We start from the raw sequence: 20,756 nt of genomic DNA, 5'->3' as shown, positions 1-20,756 counted from the left end.
TTATCCAAATAAATTTTTTTTTAGTTAAAATTAGAAAACATAATTTCAATTTTGTGTGTATGAGTAGTTTTCTTGGAAAAGCATGAAAATGTGATTGGGTCAGATTCTTCTGGTGTTAAAGATAACTTTTAAAAAATGTATTGGTTATATTTTCAACTATCTCTTCTTCATACAAATTTTTACAGTGACAACGGCTCTAGAAGCCTCTAGGGACACGTAAAATGTTTTTGTTTTTATTCCATATTAAGATCAGCTGTTTACTAAAAGATTCGATTCCACTGGGAGGCTTTTTATATTTCAATGAAGAACCATATCGGTTGAGCGTTTAGCGAGATCCTTCGGTATAAACAGACATCCTTTCACTTTAATATAAGGATTTCTCATTACAGAGTTTTTGATATTTATTAGAGCTGCGAATATTATCATTGAACTACTCAAAATTTTAAGAACAAAATTTCTTATGCGTTGGATCAAACACATTGGGTATTTTTATCTAATCTTGATTGGTTGGATAAATCTAGGAGTGTTCAAACATTTCAACCAAAAGTTTTATTAAAAGGGGTACATATACTTATCATCATTAGGGATGTACAATATTTTAACGACCCATGTCTTAAGACCCTGGGTTGAGCCACATTGTTAAACTTTGATATGATAACCACTCTTTAACGCACATAATTTTGGGGACAACCAGATCTAGTTTCCATCGTTTGTAAAGCCTTTTTCAAAACGAAAGCCTTAGATTATTAAAATAATAGTGAGAAAATATCTTTGTCTAAGAACAAATACTTTTAATGAATAATATTAAAATATGATATAGCTTATTCTTTCTTGTATATAGGTATGCCTAAATTTGATTGAATTTCAGACAAGGGCTTCTTAGGGAAGGTTGTTTTGGGGGGTCGATGGCTCATGACAGGATGGAGTTAGCCTTTCTAAAAATATTATTTTTTACGGGAAAAATTCACTGAAAATGAGAAAAATAGAAGTCCAAAGTTTAGCGACATGCTACGATAAAAATGCTTTGACAGACACAATGCATGTTATTTTTTCTATAGAACGATACAAAAATAGCAAACAGTTCTGTGCGTCTAGTTTTAGACATGACATACATTGTTCAAAATATTTCAGGCAAGTAATTTTTTACTTGAGCTTTTTAATGTTTGTATAAAATTACTGAAAAAAGGTTGAAACATGGCTGTGTTATTATTTTTTTAGTAGCAAACCTTTTCTATAACAAGGTTTTCTTCGTCAGTCCTTGCGTCTGTACAAATGTTTTTTCCATTCCAGATAGGGGTTAGTTTTTTACCCTTAAAATATACATTTTAAAGCATTAAAAAAACACCTCATTTTACTTTTTTCCAAAAAGGCTTGGGGTAGTGAATTATATGACAGTTCGGGTTAGTTTCAATTCTTTAAAAAAGTTCTCATCATATAATTTTCAATTTAAAACCTATTTTAAAAATAGTTTATAAGTATCTTAGGGCGACCGGGGATAATATCCCTGTGAAACCTGAAATAAAATTCTGTGTTGATATAGAAATGCATATGTGTTCGACGTGTTATTGAAATAGCCTATTTGTTGGCTTAAAAACATTGGTGACTTATATCGCTTCTTGATTTGTTGTTAAAAACTAGCATTGGTCTAACTATATAGGTAAATTTTATAATTTTAATCAGCATAAGAGTATTTTTTTTATTTGGGGTCTTAATATAGTTTATTGTCTTTTCCTTAAGATCCCTAATTTATTAAAGTCTATGTCATCCTTCCTCTACAATTTGTCTCTTATAATACATGTCCAACGAATCGTAATGCACAAAAATATGTATTTTTTCTCCTTTTGAAATTAAATATTTTATGACATTTACTTTACTTTTTGTTTATTTGACGTATAATTTGATTTTCAAAATATTTTTACTCTAATCTTAGAACAAAAAATGACCAAATTTTGAAATAGGAATAAAGAAAATATAAAAAAGAAATAGTTCAAACAAAAATTTAATTATTTTACTATTGTTTTATTCCTAATGAATTGTTATCAAACCGTATTTAACTTTACGAATGAAAGTAGGGTATTCATTATTTAGCGTGGTTCCCTCATATTGCACCTGGACCACAAAAATACTTTTTGTAGAAAATAGGTATTTTTTTATGCTTACTTTAGGCTATGGATAGAGCCAAGCAGGGTTAGAGTCCCCAGCAGTTATTGGAAATCAATTTTAAAATTCTAGAAATAATTATATGATAGATAATAAGAAAAGGGGGGAGGGGTGAGGTTTAGGTGGTTAAAGTTAAATTATTCTCTTTTTTATTACATCCTACTATTTTCAAAGAAAAAAATCTTTCTTTATAATTTACAAAAAAAAATATTTAATTATATGCTCAAAATCGCACAGAAAGGATTAAATTTCTGAATATTCAGACATTTTGAGTTTAATTGTCGTTGTTTAGCCAAGTTTTGGACAACAAGCATCCATTCATTCCAAAGGAAGGATAACAAATTAAATCACAAATCACAAATGGACAAGTTAACTAATAGCAAGGACTGTAATGTCTATTAAATGAAGCAAAATTAGGCATGTTAGACAAGTTTTTTTTTCGATTTCCGACTTTGCTTGATGATTCATGAAACTGTAAGGTACAATTCAAAGCATATAAAATTTGGAAGCGTTACCAAAACGTCTGTACGTCAAGCACCTGTAATTTAGGAAATTCGTGAGTATGACCGATAATATGCGAATTTTCAACAAATAATAGTATTCAGTTTCTTACAATTTAAAGCGCTGCTAGACTAAATGTGTTGTCTGTTTCATTTTTGAGTGTCGCTTTAATGGCTATTGTCATCTAAGTTTATTATAATTTAATTATAGGTTTTATGTATATTTAAAAAAAAACTGCGAAACCGTTTTTTTTGCGCATTGTTCCCTTTTTTCATCCTTGTTTTTATTAGATGAAAATCAGTAAATTAAGCTTCTCTATGTCTGAAATGTATGCTAGATTTTTTTCAGATAAGGTTAGGGGAGTTTTTACATTTTAGCATTTATATAGTAGCAAAGTTAACCTAAACCTTTTAAAGTTCTAATTTGTAAACAAAGACTCGTTTCCATTGGCTTTTAATTACCCTTGAATTATGTTTTTAACCTTAGGTTTAACGTTATTGAAAAAAGATATAAGCTATCAAAAAAGTAAGAATTCTAAAAACACCTCTATTGCACAAATTTAAATATAATGCATTAAGCTTATTCATGAAAAACAAATGTTCTTAAAGTAAAACAAGAAAATTATCATCATAGAGATACATTGACCGCCAAATGTTAGTACCTTATAGCTTCACTTTCTATGGACATAAGTTTTCTCATAATTCACTCAATCCCATAATTTGATTCATGTTCACTTTATAATCTTGATATTTTAGGCAAAACGAGCAACAATGGGTGTATCCACCCCCAGGAAAAATTGAGGCCGTTGAATATATTCCCTAGTATGTCCAACAAATTAAAACTCCCTAAAAGAGCCAATGGAGACGAAAAGTAACAGTCTAACTAAATAAATCACTGAGGTAATTTTCCACTACTTTCAAAAAACATTGATAATGTTAAATCCTTTAATAATAACATCATATAATATCAATGCTAATTTTTAAAAGCGAAGCTTTTCTATAATTAGGGTCGGTCCGTCCGTCCGTACGTACGTCCGTAACGGATAGCCTTTTCGTTAATTTAGGCATGTTAGAATTGACATATCGATTTCAAACTTTGCATGGTGATTCCTGTAGTAATTAGGTACTGTTTAGGAAGCGTAGCAACTCTATAATCAATACCAGAATGTTCGTACGTCCATTTTAAACGTGTTGATTTTTTTTACTTTTTTAACAACTAATTTTTATAATAATTTTTATGTGAACTAATTATCCTATTGATCTGATTTTTGGTATTCTGATTCCTGGGACAACAAAGTACAACATTACAAGCGAAGCAACTCTATAATCAAGTCCTAAAAATGTAAGTATGTCCATAAACATTATTCAGTTTTCCAACAAATTTACTTACAAATTTGCTTCGACTCTTATTCATTTATATTCTGATTATTCAGTTCTTACACTATACTAGTGTTAATGTCCGTTTGTCCTACCGTTTCAGTGCTTCGCTTTTATTGATGTTGTCATCCTTGTTTGTTTATAAACAATAGACACACAAATAAAACCACATAGTGTAAATTACGATTTCCTGCATCAAAAGAGCTACATTATTATCGGGAGAAAGTAAAATGTAGATTAGCTGCGCTACTGAAATCATTGCTTTCTAATTAATAAATTAATCTGTTACACACGGAAAAAAGTTTCAAAGTTTTTGTCCAATTTTGAGAGCAAATAGAATTTCCTTATTTCTATGAATATTTTATATCAGAAAAAATTTAATATTAACAAGGACAAGTATGTTTAAAAGTAGCAAACTATTTACAAGGTGTGTATATTCTTTTATTTTATAACTTCTATTACCAAAAGCAAGTATGTGGTATATATGGATACTAGATAGGTATATTGCGATTGTTTGTGCCTGTCATAGTATAGGTAATCGCTCGTAAGACAAATGAATAAACAGATATACTGTGGCACAGAGTAGCTTCGCTACATAATACCTAAATCGATTACAATTCATTTAAATTTGTCTAAATACAAACGCACCTCTTCTTGTATGATTTGAATTATAAATGACACAAACAACCATATAAACACGCAAAAAAGTGCAATAGAGAAAAAGAGAGTAAATCACATTCTCTCATTCGTTGACTAAAAAAATTAAAAAGGGCAATTTCCCTTTAAAAGTATGAGATATTCTTCTAAATAAAAAAGATTTTAATTACCTATCCAGGACCTTTAGCTTTATCAATTTCTTTTTGTTTCTAAATCTTTAGAAGGTCGGGGCCGAAGCCGCTTGAAATAATATAAATAAAAACGAAAAAAATAAATGTTTATACATAAGTCTCTTAACACTCCTAAAACTGAAACGTTGCATAAATGTTAATATTTTTCTTTCTAAAAATAACATTAGTTTTATTTCTTTAAAAATAACAAACTCTTCAAGTACACATATTAGAATGAGTTTAGCACAAATGTAATTAGAAAACAAGTATGACAATATTGAGAAAAATAAAAGTTATCATTGTGTTGAAATTTAAGCAATTAAAGATTAAAAAAACATAGCAATCTGAGAATTTGATGTAGATAAAATGATGCTATATTTAAAACATTATTTCTTCCTAAATAATCATTAATTCAAGAATAAAAGAAATATAATAACTTTGTGTCAAAATTGTATATTGTGTAAGGTAGTATTTTTAGCATAAAAATAACAATAAAGACACATGTTCATAGCAGCTGAACAAATTTACTTTTCAGTGTGAATATTACGTTTCACAAGATACACAAGATTTTCCTTTACTCTTTTGTACTATTCAGTTTCTTTTATGATCTCTAGTTTTTGGAAATGCAAGTACCATTTTTGTGTTATTTGTAGTTTAGGAGATACGCGAAAATTGTGAGAAATGTTAAAGTTTTAAGTAAATTGGAACATTTTACCACGTATCTCCTATACTATAATGGTTATCATATATCCAAACTAAAGGTTATAACAATTCTAACGGTATGCAAAACATGTTTTTACTATTAACACAAGCCGCGTAATTTTAATTCTAAAAATATGTGCATTTTTTGCACAACCTCAAAATCTGTAAAACTTAAAAAAAATAAGGCCTTTGGAAAAACCGGTTTTTAAGGCATAATTTGTTGAAATAATCATTTTTAAATATTTGAAACATAGATGTCCCAATTGTATTTTTTTGTCTCTACTTAAATAATAAGTTTTTTTTTAAATCATTTCTCTTGAATACCCTGTAATTGTATGTATGCTTTCATTTTGTTATTTGGTTTAGATATTTTGCTCTTTTTGTATAAATGTATTTCTTAAAGAATAATTAAAAGAATATTGTTTCTTTTAACTTAAACTTTAAAGTTTAAATTTGTTGAAATTAATTAAACAAATTGTAAAATTATTTAATTTATTCTCATACATTTTTTTTCGAGAAAGAGCTAAATATTAAGTTTATTTTCTATTCCAAATATCTTTTTGTTAAATTGAAAAAAGAAGCATTAATATGCAAAATCTTATAATGTAATTGTTTTTGCTTTCGTCTTTAATCCAAATATAATAGAGAATAAGGTTAGGGTGTTTATACAAAAATGTAAGTATTAAATCTTGTATCATTAAGACAGAAACCCATCTTAGAATATCATCACCCCTAGTATCTAGAGCTGCAAATTGTTCCATCTAAATGCATATAACAGACTTTCTTCTATCTGTATTATAATTAATTAACTATTATTTTACACCAAAATAGGAAAAATCTTAAAATAAGATTATTTTCTGCTTTTTTGTCTGAACTTTTGGGCCCTAGGGTCCAACAAAACTTATTTATTCATTATATCATCTGCGGAATTTTGCCTATTATATGATTAACTTGCCTAATTGTAAGAATATCAAATTTTACGGTCTGAATAACATATTACATTTATAGACGGGGGAAAACTATCTTAAAGGAAAAAATATAAAGAGATTCTTTCAATCCTAAAAATATAAATGCACTATCATTTTCTACTTTGTAGTTTTCAAATTATTACCATTTTTACACCTCATTAATGTTCAAAGTGCAACCCCCTGGCAAGACTAAGCTTACACCACTGCATTATAATTACTTATGTTGATAACAAGGCAGCTATATGCCCACTAATAATCGACGCTTTGTAGTCAACCTAAATTCTCTTGGAATGATAGCTTGTCGATTATGTGTCAGTCATTGCAATTTTATGATGTCATTTAGTCGATATGAATCAATAGCTTCAAGTTTTGTCCAGGTAAACTTTAATAAGAGAGATGTTTGGTTTACTAATTGTTTTTCATAATATTCCTCTCTCTCAAACCGAATCAAATCAAAATGTATTAAAAAATAAATCATTCTTCCTAAGTATGAATAATTACTTATCATTGTCTTATTGGTATCGCAACTACAATATAATTAGGACCTGTAGGTATGGACTCTGTAATTAAATTATTTTGAATTGCCTTCAGTTCAGAGCCAATAGATACTAAGGGCGTAATCATTAATTGTAATTAATCCAAAAGAATATATTAGTTATTTATCGCATCGTATTATAAACAGCTTTCCGCGGATATTAAAATGGAAAATGAGACTAAAACTGGTTTTGTTAAAAGGCCTTACAAAAAGTTATTGATTTTCAAAACTCATGGAAAATTGTCTATACATGATTTTTCAGTATTGCTAAAAACCTGCTTGAAGCTATTCTAAAAATATATTGTATAATCTGACGCTATTAATTGCGTAAATTGAACAATACTAATATGGAAATAAATATTTCAGGTATGTAGGCTTGTAATTTTGTAGCAATTAATTCATACCATTGGGTTAAAGGATCGTTTAGGATTGTTTTGACTCTGTACCCTTTCTTAAACTAGAAGAATACAAGTAAAAATGTGTGTTACCATAAAAACAGGAATATTGAAAATTGGTTTACTTCTTTGACACTATTGCATTATTAATTACTAAAATATCTTCTAAAATTCAACCTTTTTATGTCGTCAAAATTTATTGTGAAATCCCTTACTTCCTGAATTAAGAAAGAATTTAGATAATTGGTATTTCAATTTAAGATAGTGATATAGAATATTTTAAGTAATTTATCATTTGTCACCTTTTCATCTATCTATCTCAAGTTATTAAACAATTATGTATCCCAAATTAAAAACCCTCTGCTATATAGCGGTAATATTAAGACTAGGAAACACCTTAGCCCTTGAAAAGGAACAAGACTTTCAGGAAAAGATAGTACAATCAAAGGTTGGTTATCCAGTCTATCTATCCATCTATCTGTTTGCTCCAATTCACCCTTTCCCTCTCACAGTTAGAAACTTATTTTAGATATTTCATGCTAATTATTGTACTGTAAACGGTGACTTTACTAAAATTTACTTTTCTAAAAAGTATATAGTGACTTGTAATTAAAACTTAAATTATTAAACTAATGTAGGATTTTGTAAGTTTGTTTGGCATATACGTTATTGAAACCGTGGGGCCAATTGATTCACAGCGTTTTTTGTATCCTATTGAAGAAATCAATAAGGATTTTTTTGTCTGTAGCTTAAGATTTCGAAAACTACTGAACCGATTGGGTTTTCCATTTTAGCTTCACATAGGTCCCATAATGGGTTTAGGCTATTTCATTTGTAGATGAAAGTCTTAAGATGATTTTAGGCTATTTTTTTGTTCGTTCCTACCATTTCGAATACAGTACCTATAGATGCTAGGGTCGAAGTATATTCTAACGTATGGACGGAACATAAGTGTGTAAAATAGTAAATTCTAAATGTGAAAATGAAAATTATTCATAATTTATTAAAAATTTCATTTCCATAACTTTCAATGCCCGAAATATATGGATACTTTTCCAACAAAATAATCCATAATAATTAGATGTCTGTCCGTCTGTATGCAACATATCTTAAAGTTAAAAATTAATACTTTGAGCTTTTTAGATATGCAGGTTTTAAGCTATTTTAAACCATTTCCTCTTTTTGTAGACTTACATTGTAATAAGGATGGCAACATCCAGCAATTGCAAAGCACCAAAAACACGGATGGACTAATAATTGATTAGTTAAATGGTTAAATATCGGAGGTAGGCCGAGGAAAAAATAACTTAATTATAATAATAGAAAATCACGAAACAATTAGTAGCATGACAGACGGACTGAAGGTCCAATTAAGTTCAATGTTAGTAAGACGTTACCCAAATCGTTACGCACGGACAGACAAAGTGAATTAGGAAGAAAGGGAGATAAATATTATGGTAAAATTAATCACCAACTATTTCTTCCAACCAATAATAACATGTTTATTCCTGATAAAATTTACAAATATGAATTTTGGAAGAGATAAATTATAGTCCAAGGTCCTATCTCTCTAGTCCTGGAAATGACAACAAATATTAATTTATGTGTGTGTTTGAGAATGGATTTAAATAAAACTTTTGTTTTTATGATATATTATTATTTTTAGTAGGAAAGCTGTTTGATATCCGTCCATGCGGCTTTAGGAAAAAAAACTGATTTTCTCAGCTGCTTTTTATGATAAAAGGCTGAATATTTGTCCACTTAAATAAAAAAAATTTAAAAAAAGACAGAGAAAGAAAGGTCGAAGGAGTGAAAGAGAGAGTAAGAGAGAAAAAGAGAAAAAGAGCGCACGCGCGCGCGCGAGAGAGAGAAACATGAATGAAAATAGATAAAGAAAAATATAAGGGTAAGAGAAGAAAAAATCTAAATTAATGATTTTTATTTACGTTTTAATAAGCTTATTAAATCGCAATAAACCATAAGAGATTGATAATTGAAGGAAAGTTAAAAATAATGGTCTTTAAATTAAACAAATAACAAGGAACAATAAGGAAGAGAAAATAAATGAAAGCTATAATACATTATTTACCATTCTGTCTGTTCGTCTGTAATTAAATTGGAATTTTAATGATTCTATTGTCACAGGCCAAAATGTCGAAAAATGAACTTTAAAAAAAAAATGTAATTGTATTCGTTTTCTTATAAGAACATTTTTAATCAGTGGCGTGCACAACGATTCATCAGAGGATTCATTACGGGGTTAAAAAGGCTAAGGCAGTCAATACTAATTTAAGTTTTAAGGGAGTATTGACACACCACCGTTTTTAATGCTTATACTATTATTTTTTTGTTATTTATTTTTTCTATGTGCCTGAATTGATTCAAATAAAATATCCGCTAAAAGATATCCTTAATGTCTTTTACTTACCGTTAACATAAGTCTTTAGTTGTTAAAAAAAAACCGCTCTCTTTTTAGCTAAAATCAACATTTGAATATTAGATTTATCTTTCAGTCTTTACGCTATTATTCGTTTTTGTCCTTGTTTAGTTTTAAAAAAAACCTTTGCATGACCATATTTCTTAGGTTAGAAAATTCCCCGCCCTATTGCAAAAACAAGCAAGGAAATAAAGCGAGTAAAAAAAGTTAATTCAGCATATTAAACTGCACTTTTTAAAGAAATACACAGGGTGTTTTAAAATATGCTTTTGAAATTACTTGAAGCTATTTTATTGTTTATTTTAAAATTGTTATTTCAAGAGACCAAGCTGTGTTGTAATTTTAGCCTAAATGACTCTGGTATTAATTGACTCTTTGATGAGATATTAAAGTTTAATATTTAATATTATTTTCTTGCTCGTGTCATGTTTATAGAAATAGCCGTTTCTTTTTTACTTTTTATTGCTGCCAAGCGACTGAGTTAGCAGTAGTTCTTAAAATCTCTAGTATGAGTTTGATTATTCACTATAAATTGTTGTTGACGTAGTATTGCTGCGCGCTACTTGTGGACATTATTGTCCTTTTAAAAAAAAGTATTTCTATACGTTAAGAATGCATCTTTATATTTTATACTCCTAATACCTAGAAATTTAGATAAGAAGGTCCATACATTATAACGATATAATCCATCCTAAGACATATATGTACTTGAAGCTTTTTTAATGATAACCAAGTCCAACCATACGTTTTGAGAACTTTTTGCTTTAGACAAGAATATAATTAGAGTTAGGAAGCAATGATATTTTAATTACGCGCCTTTTTTAAAAAATTCTTATTGTATCCTTCATTTTGGATTATTGTATTGCCTCGACAGCTAGCGGGCGTTTTTAAATTCTGCGGTGGAATCGTTGTTTTGTAAAAACACTCTTGATAAGAACTTGTCTTATTTGAAGGGCTAGGAACCATTTTCTGGTCATTAACTGATAATACAAAAAGGACCAGGGTTAGACTCAAATTAAGCGCACAAGTATAATGCAACAGTCTAGGTTAGAAGGTTAGAATTACATTTATAACAAAATTCAAGGATTAAACAAAGGATAAACTAAAAATTGACGATTGCATAAGTCATCTTATTTGTTTCAGTACGGGTAACGCTCAAATTAGGCACATTTTGATACGCCAAAGACTTAGGGCGCCATCTTCGAGTTGATCTACAGTAGTTGGCAGTCAGCCTTTTAGTAAATTAGACAGAGTAACTAGTTTAGGCTTTTAGAACAATCCAACAACCCTTTCATTTTCGTCGATGCATATTCAATTTACTGGTAATATGGTATTATATTATCTTTAGACATCAGCTTACAAGTTTAATACATCTAATCTTAGGAATAATAAGTCTGGACAAAGCGATAAGTCAATGGATATATACTTTTATCAATTTTGCATGATTTACCCCGCAAGGAAATATATAATAAAAACAAATAATTGTTTCCTTTAGTAACATAAAAGTAACTATATCTTCAATTAAAAAAAAAATAAATTCTTATGAAATATGCAATAATTTTTGATCAAAGATTTGTATATCTAATATTATAATCGATTAGCTTAGAGGCTAATTATGAAAAATGTATAAAAACAATCCATAGACTTGAATAATAAACTTTTGTTGCATCTTAAATAATCTTAAGCTTCCTCACTTTTAAAATATATATATAAATATATTGTAAACTAAATAACTTTAAACTTTTCATCAATTATTTGTTGGTAGTTTTAAAATTTAATCCAGTCGGACAGATGGATGAACATTCAGACGGACAAGGTAAAATATAGAATATCTACTCTATAAAAAATGAGCTAAACTAGTTAAATTTAGTTTGTAGCCTTAAATAGATTTTATCTCAATACTAAAATTGTCCTTAAAATGACCCACCCCTTCAAATTTTTGTTAGAGAGCGGGAATTTTTTTCGGTTAGTCTGTGCGTCCGTAAGTCAGTCATTACTCATTTAATATTGGTACGAGGTCCAAAGAAGGGCTAAAATCGCGATCCCAACTCCAAATTTGTATTCGTTATGAACTCCCCGATCTTTGCAAAACTCCAATAATGATCGGTCCAGTCGTTTTGGAGATCTTAGATCTCTGACAGATAAGCATCCCTAAATGGATAATTGCATTTGAAGTTTATGAACTCAATGTTTAAAGTTCAACTAGCATAAGTACATTTATGAATGTAGTAATGTAAAAATAAAAATATCCTCAAACTTGTCATGAAAGTTATTGCCCTTGTTTAAAAGAACCTGAAGGAAAAATACTAGACAATTGTATTTCAATTACGATATCTGATAGATTTTTGGTGATAGGATAAGTTTGTTAAATAGACAGACATAGAGTAACCATTTATAGAGTAATTTTACTTGCTTTTACATTATATCTACTCTAAAAATAATGTTTGTCTGTTCGTTTTTGACCAGCAAAGACGAATTTATACATTGTGATTGATTGGAAATTATTATTTGTGTAAATTAAAAAAAGTTTAAAAAGAAAAGGTGGTTAAAAAATTAAGGGGGTAGAGATTCTTTTTTTCCAGAGGCTGTTTTTGGGAGGGTAAAGTCGTTCCCCCATGGTAGTTTCAAACCTTCCCATAACCTTCACAAAGCTTTACTCTAAGTAAGAACAATATAGGTCGAGCGGTTAACCAGATTTTAAGCCATCCTGTTACTTTTATGTAAGGATGAACGCATTCAATCGAAAACTAGGTTTTTCCGTAAGTTCAATAATTAATTCAATTGTCCACCCGTATAAAAAAAAACAGCATCTTTGTAGATTGTAACAAAAATGAATAAGTTGCTGATTAAATAATATTGCAATTTTAAGTAAACCCATTTGCCATAGTTTTCCTGAAACATAAAAGTAACAGGATTCCGTAGGTCTGTCTGTACCTAAGTATCTCGCTAACCGCTGAACCGATATGGTTCACCATTATAGGGTAGCTTATCATAGGTCCTTGAAAGGTTTATAACTATTTTGGGGAAGGGTACCACCTTCTTCCCAAGAAAAATTACTCAAAAAATGTTTTTTTTTTCATTTTAAATCTGAAATAAAAGAATTGTCTGATTTAATAACCACCCCCTCCCTCCCTAATGAACCCTTATAGGCCTCTAGGGGCGTAGCGGCTAGTAAAAAATTTAACAGTACAGAAGTTTTATTACAAAAGTTTATCCATGTTCAACTTGTTTTATAAGATCTTTAGGGCAAAAAATAGGATCAGTAATATTTGACATAATATCATTTGACATAAATTCATTTCACATAAAACATTTGGCATAAAATCACTTCACATAAAGGTACATTTGACATAAAAACATTTGCCATAAAGGTACATTTGCCATAAAGGTACAATTCACATAAAAACGTTTCACATAAAGATACATTTGACATAAAGATACATATGATATAAAGGTACATTTGACATAAAGGTACGTTTGACATAAAGGTACACTTGGCATAAAGGTACATTTGACATAAAGGTACACTTGGCATAAAACGTTTCACATAAAGATACATTTCAAAGTCTACCCGAGGTTGTCATTTTTTTCCCCGAGCATGGCAACCGGTGAACAGAATCTCAGTTCTGCACCACAAGCCTCGCACGACTGAAGTTCCCATGTCTATACAGTCATATTTATATGAAAATATTTTTAGAAGATTTTTAAATTTTTTTTGAAGATTTTCTTTTTATAATAAATAAAAATTTCTAAAATCTTTTAAAAAATGGAAAATCTTCAAAAAAAATTCAAAAATCTTCTAAAAATATTTTCATATAAATATGACTGTATAGACATGGGAACTTCAGTCGTGCGAGGCTTGTGGTGCAGAACTGAGATTCTGTTCACCGGTTGCCATGCTCGAGGTACCTTTATGTGAAATGTACCTTTATGTCAAGTGTACCTTTATGTCAAGTGTACCTTTATGTCAAATGTACCTTTATGTCAAGTATACCTTTATATGAAATGTATCTTTATGCCAAATGTACCTTTATGCCAAATGAGTTTATGTGAAACGTTTTTATGTCAAATGTACCTTTATGTCAAATGAGTTTATGTCAAATGATACTTTATGTCAAATGTTTTATGTGAAATGAATTTATGTGAAGTGATTTTATGTCAAATATTACTGATCCAAAAAATAACCTTCAAATTAGAATCTTAATTAGGGATAAAAAAAATCGATATGTCAGTATGTTCGGTTTTAATTAAGAAGTGGCAAACTTCTCGTTTTTACTTATTTTTAGCAAAATATTTTTAATATAGATTTAAGAATCTATAGACTAAGCCTCTAGAGGCCTCATGGAGCACCCAAAGTAAGGGGGGAAATTGACCCTTTATTTTTATTTTAACACACAGACAGGCATCCTACTACTCTTATATAAGTATTGTTGCGATTTATGATTTATATCATGAAACGTGGCAAAAATGAGGTCATTAATAAATATTTTAATATTTAATAATCGGTGCTTCAGAATAGAAATGGGGGACTCTGGTGGTAATTTCAATTGTGTATGTTTTGTTAGAGTCCTGCTACATCAGCGGATGGTTGATGAAAATATATATGTTATATTAGAGCCCGGTTATAAACTTGGAAGGGAGGGGTGTTGGAAATTTGCCCGGGGCAACGAAAATTTTACTTTGATTATAATCCAATCAATTCAGGGATAAAGGCATTTCTAATCTAGCTTGGAAACTTACAAATTTTAGAGTGCAATGTAAGACACAAATCCATGTGAAACAAATATACATTAAAATCTAAATATATTTAAACCATTTTATTAATTTTTTTAAGCTTAATTCTTAGCTTCAGTTAAAAAAAACATATTTTGAAAACTTCTTTTTACTATTTGAATCTTTTGATTTAAAGAATGTTGTTAAGTTAACTAAACATAAAGATTAAAAAACGTTTTTTGTATAAAAAATACTAATAACCCGCCTACATTTATTTTCTTAGGCTTTTACTTTTGCCTTTAATTTTGAGACTTTTTTGCCCATTTTATCTATCTATTTCTTCCTGACAACCATTTGAAGATTTTGGTCCGGTTTATTGAAATGAATAGTTTTGTAATTGAAGTTACACATGTTTCAAAATTTGATTGTTACAATCATAATTTACTAATATCTTTAAAAAGACATTTATGTTCAAACATCGGGATTCAGGGGCGTCCAAGCTTTTTTATTTGGGGAGGTTGGGGTAAAATTTTGAAAATAAAAATTTTGGAGGTGCCTACGGCACCCCCAAGCTCATTTTTTTTTTTTTTTTTGGGGGGGGGGGGTACGGCACCCCCAAATTCATTTAGGAAGGGTAATCACCCCTTTACCCCCCCCCTTGGGCGTCTTTGTCGGGATTCCATATTGTTCAATACTGATTATTTGTCTTTAAGTTAAAATTAATTATTTTTTATTAGCATTGCTTCTAAATAAAAAAATATGGGTCCATCCGGTTATCTGGCAGAGTCATAAAGATAATAAGGTCCTTCCGGTTATCTGACAGAGTCATAAAGATAATAAGGTCCTTCCGGTTATCTGACAGAGTCATAAAGATAATAAGGTCCTTCCGGTTATCTGACAGAGTCATAAAGATAATAAGGTCCTTCGTAACACACAGACAGATATCCTCTTTGTTTATAAAAGAATTTTATTTACAAATTAATGAGCACAAATTTAGACAATAATATGCTTTTGTACATAACAATGTACATTTCAGAAAATTATTTGTGTGTTGATTTGAAATTGTGGTTCCCTAATCATCTTTATACCTTTTCCAACAATTTAATGATTATTTTTACCCACACAAATGTTGCTTTTCTTTGTTTTTTAAGAGAAAAACAAACATAGCATGATAAAAAGCAGCGAAGCATAAAACAAAATCAACTTTTGAAGGTTACACAAAACTTAACGTATACACAAAATTTATAAGTTTATATTAGTCGGACGGACAAATTTGAGTTATGAAGTGAATACTCGACGAATTAAGGATTTTTTAAAAAAATCCAATCGTCTATCTGAAATAGCATCCTAGCAAATCCTTGTCTCGACGGATAGATTACATTGTAAGTTATAAAGTAGCTTTTTTTCGTGTTTATTTTAATTTATAGGTATGAAGATTATCATTTTAAAATATAATCTAAATCAATAATTATAGTTTTTTTCTGACCAAACTGTGCCTGTCATGTAGATTCTTATAACTATTAGATAAAAGCAAGTAAATGTGTTCAATGGTCATAAAAAAAGAGAGGGTAAAGATAGACATAGAGAATATATTAAGAAAAGATAAACCTTTGCAAATGCCCTGCAGACCGACGGACCAAATAATTTGAATACTGGATGCAATTTGTTAAAAAGAAACTGACATAAAATCAGCAGTCTATCTTTAAAAGAAGCCGAAGAAATAAACTTTACTCGATAGCGTTACAGACTGATAGACTGACAGACTGTCAGGTGGACTGGCGGACGGTAAGACCAAGTGAAAGACAATGTAAATCCTAAATTATCTTCTATAATAAAAATCTCTTTTAATAGTCAAATATCTAGCTCAATACATGAATATTAAAAATAGTTTAACAATGAATGTTAAAAAAGTAAACTTTTTGCATTTACGTCTGTGTATAATCCATATTCTAGACTTTAGGAAAACAATACAGAAAAAAGAATATTATTTTTCCCCAGACGAAATTTTTAAGTAAAATAGTAAAAAATAATGACAAGTATCCTCAAAATAAATTGTAAAACATAGCTTTCATGTAATCATTATAATTCCGATATAGATAAATCAAAATTAACAGAGGATTTATTCTGATCATAATATCGAAATTGTTAAAGCTTTTTATTCTTAAACATATACACTTTTTTCTATAAAACTAGAAATTGTTTTTTAACAAGAGCTCTCCCTATTTTTGTAAAAGCTAAAATGTCGAATAGCAATTTTTTGGATGTTATTCAATAAAAGACAATATGTTGAAATAGCAACAAATTTTTATGTTTTGATTTAGAGTATCAAAATGTCCTCAAAAGTTTCTAAATAAAAGAGAGACACAAATTTTCTTATATCTTTTAAAGTAATTACCCAACAAAAAGACTTGCAATAATGAGACGTAGAAATTCTTTGTAGATAACTATTAATATCTAGCACAATCAAGTAAACAAGTCATTTTTCAGGTGAATATCGAGCACTGAAATAAATTATCAATACGGGGGAGTAGTAAGTTTATACCCTAACCCTGTGAGGCTACCAGTATCGAACCTTACATGACTGAAAATGATAAATAAAAAAATACAAGAAACTCCCTACCCCTCCCCTTTATTTCAAATAAATCAAATTAAGGAAAGGGTTTCTGTGCTCGACAAAACACTTTGAGGGAAACAGTCCATTTTTAACCTTAAATAAATTTAAGGTCTATTTGCTCGATTGTTAGGACGTTTCTAATATTTTTCCATTATTGTATGAAGGTTAAAAATATTATATTCCTACACTTGAAAAAATATATATTTTATTTTAACAGAGCTTTTCTACATGTAAGGTCGGTACGTACATCTGTAACGGATAGCTTTAATAATATTTTTAGCAACTTTAACATCGATTGTAGAAAGTCTGAATGAAGTATTACACAAAAAGTTATCATATTAGTTGTTTTTAAAATTGGAACTAACAGGGAAGGAGGGGAGGGAACATTGTACTCTAAATTGCACTGGTTAAAACGTTAGCTACTTAAATCAAATCTTGATTGGTTGGTTCAAAACTGGAATTTTTGAAAGTCAAACCTTTCAAGCAATAATTTTGATGTACAAAATGAGTAATTGTTTATTCTATTTGAAGAAGTAAATCAATTGTCTTATCCCTTAATATCCAAAATAATTCTGTAATATTTTTTACATTGCATTGGTTAAAGATGTAGTTTATGCATATTATTTATGATAGCAATACTCAATAGCATATTTACTAAGACTTTTAAAGCGACTTAATAGCATATTTACTAAGACTTTTAAAGCGACTTATATACCCATCATTCTACAGAGCTTTTTACTGATAAAAACTAATCATAATAGGTTTAAAATGTTCAAACTGTTAGGGTTTAAATTGGTCATGGATAATTAATATATTTCTTCAATAAAAGAATTTCATATTTATCTAAAGTATTAGAAAAGGGAAATTTATTAGGAAAAATTTTCTTTTAATGATTTTAAATAAAAACACAAAATATTGCACAAGAAAACTTTAACGATGAAAAAATTTTCAACTGATTGTTGTTGCATTACTTATGGACAAAATTGTCCTTGTTATTTACATGTCCCTCTCTATCTATCAATGCATAGTCAAATACCAGGGATTGAGGGGACATTGGACTGTTTATTACTCTAGTCCCCAAAGTTTCATAATAACGTTCCTTATTTGTTGGCTTATAACTTTGGGGGCAATTATTGAATTTTAGTTGGTTGGTTTATTAAGTTGAGTGTCCATGCATTAAACCACTAATTAAAATTTAATGAAGGGGTAATTTTGTGTATCATCATTGAGGATGTACATTATCTTACTGATCATTGTCTTATACCTTTAGAATCTTGGTAAAATACAATCCTGACTCCTAAACGATTTTGCGGATTAGTATGTCGTAAATCGCATTATTTACAGAAAAAAAGGATAAAAATAAGAGGACAATCAAAGAAATTGTTAGGGCTATGTCGAAGATTCGCTTTTTGTGTTCGTTTGGAATTTTTGGTGAACATTAAATTAAAAACATTAGGTGTAAAGTCAGACAAACGTCCCAATACTTTGCAGTTTTAAGTGTGAAGGAACTTTTGTTAAGAACGTTCCCCTTTTGAAACTTAAAATTAATCTACATCATATTTGCTCTAATTTTTGTATAACAAATTTTACTATTAGAAGATTCCAAATATTAGTGATTCTTTTTCTTAATTCTTATTAAAAGCGAAGCTTTTCTATAATTAGGGTCGGTCCGTCCGTACGTCCGTACGTCCGTCCGTCCGTAACGGATAGCTTTTTTCGTTAATTTAGGCAGGTTAGAATTGTCCTATCGATTTAAAATTTTGCATGGTGATTCCTTTAGTAGTTAGGTACAATTTAGAAAGCGTAGCAACTCTATAATCATTACCGAAATGTCCGTACGTCCATTTTAAACATGTTGATTTTTTTTACTTTTTTAACATCAAATTTTTATTTGATCTAATCATAAGATTGATTTGATTTTTGGTATATTGATTCCTTGGACAACAAAGTATAATGTTATAAGCGAAGCAACTCTATAATCAAGTCCTAAAAATGTAAGTATGTCCATAAACATTATCCTGTATAAAGGAGTTTTTCAACAAATTTACTTAAAATTTTGCAACGACTCTTACACATTCATATTCTGATTATTCAGTTCTGACACTATGTAAGTGTTAATGTCCGTTTGTCCTACTGTTTCAGTGCTTCGCTTTTATGGATGTTGTCATCCTTGTTTTATTGTAATTTAAAAACTTATTTGAACATATGAGAAATGTTTACATACATATTTGAGTTTTATATTAGTTGTTCTACTAAGAATAAATTCAAAATGAACGAATTACCACCCTAACCCAAATGTTCTTGAGTATAAGAAGAATAATTGCCACATAATAAATCCTTATTTTCTCAGCAGCATATATTTTCACAAGTTATATACATAAACGTTGAAAATTAAATAGCTTGAAACTAATAGGACAAAATACATAAAGTTAGTCATATTTATCTACAAAGATAAGTAGTCTGATGTATTATATAGTTTAAAAGGTTAGAATCTATACTAAAGTTCGAAATACATAAAATATTTGTAAATATTTTAACTAATATCTCCTATGATCCACAAACTAAATCTTCTAAAATTGGGAAAATAGGTTATGAATTTAAACTGGAAACAAAAGAAAATATAAGGTAAACAAAAAAAGTTATTTTGACACTTTTTAGTATGTGGTTCTTTTTATATGCATGTAAGTAAATACAAAAAAAGGTATTTTATATAGGATATAGTATTTGTGTAAGGTATAACAATGCTTTTTTTATTTGTGGGGGGAAGGTTAGGATTAAAATTTTTTGGTAATCTTTATATCATAGAGGCAAGGACGTCCAAGAACACAGTAATAGTGTCTGACTGATTAAGAAATTAGCCAATGAGAGGCCACTATAAATTTTACCATTGGTCAATAACGGCCTCTCATTGGCTAATTGTTTTTTGTTATGTCATTGTCTCAACCATGACACTTTGGTTGAGCTTGACTTCCGAATTAGCGGGAAGTTCACGAGATCAGTTGGCGAACATACAAACCCCCAATACCAGGAACCATCAAGTTTCAACAGCAGGTTTGAATATAGATTTATTGATGAAATTATTTCAAAGACCTGAAATTACAAGATCAATTAATAAACAGAATAAAATATTATTCGTTATCTTAAAACTTTGAGCACTAAAAAAATCTTTTTCTTTTCTCATGGTTAAAGAATCTTTGGAAACTTTGGCTTTAAAGGAAAATTATTTGGTTTAATAAATCATTGTTAAATGCAACAATAAGGCACATAAAAATTACTAAAACATATATTAATCATAATTAAGTTTCATGCTTAGCTGGCTAAAGCCTTTTTAAAACTACATATAATCGTCCTATACACCATACTTCTTAATCAAATTAACAAATTCTACCTGAAGCTCTTATGGTTTCAAATCCCTGATATACTAGGGTAGTTCACACTCAATGAGACCAATGATAGGCCCAATTTTGTTCTCCGAAATCTTCACACTCTCATATCTCATTCAAAAGTAAAGAACGTGCGCATCCAAAA

General features: G+C 29.3%; 1 protein-coding gene across 2 annotated transcripts in view; it reads left to right on the top strand.

Moving 5' to 3' along the window:
* LOC145329543 (uncharacterized) overlaps window positions 1-20,756 on the top strand; it is a 271,980-nt gene that overhangs the window by 81,703 nt on the left and 169,521 nt on the right. The gene's annotated exons all lie outside the window — the stretch shown is intronic.

Source organism: Acartia tonsa, chromosome 10, assembly GCF_053477335.1.
Source record: "Acartia tonsa isolate MP-2025a chromosome 10, ASM5347733v1, whole genome shotgun sequence".
In the NCBI taxonomy this organism is placed as follows: domain Eukaryota; kingdom Metazoa; phylum Arthropoda; class Copepoda; order Calanoida; family Acartiidae; genus Acartia; species Acartia tonsa.
Note: the sequence above shows the minus strand (reverse complement) of the source record. Positions and strands in the feature narration are given on the sequence as shown.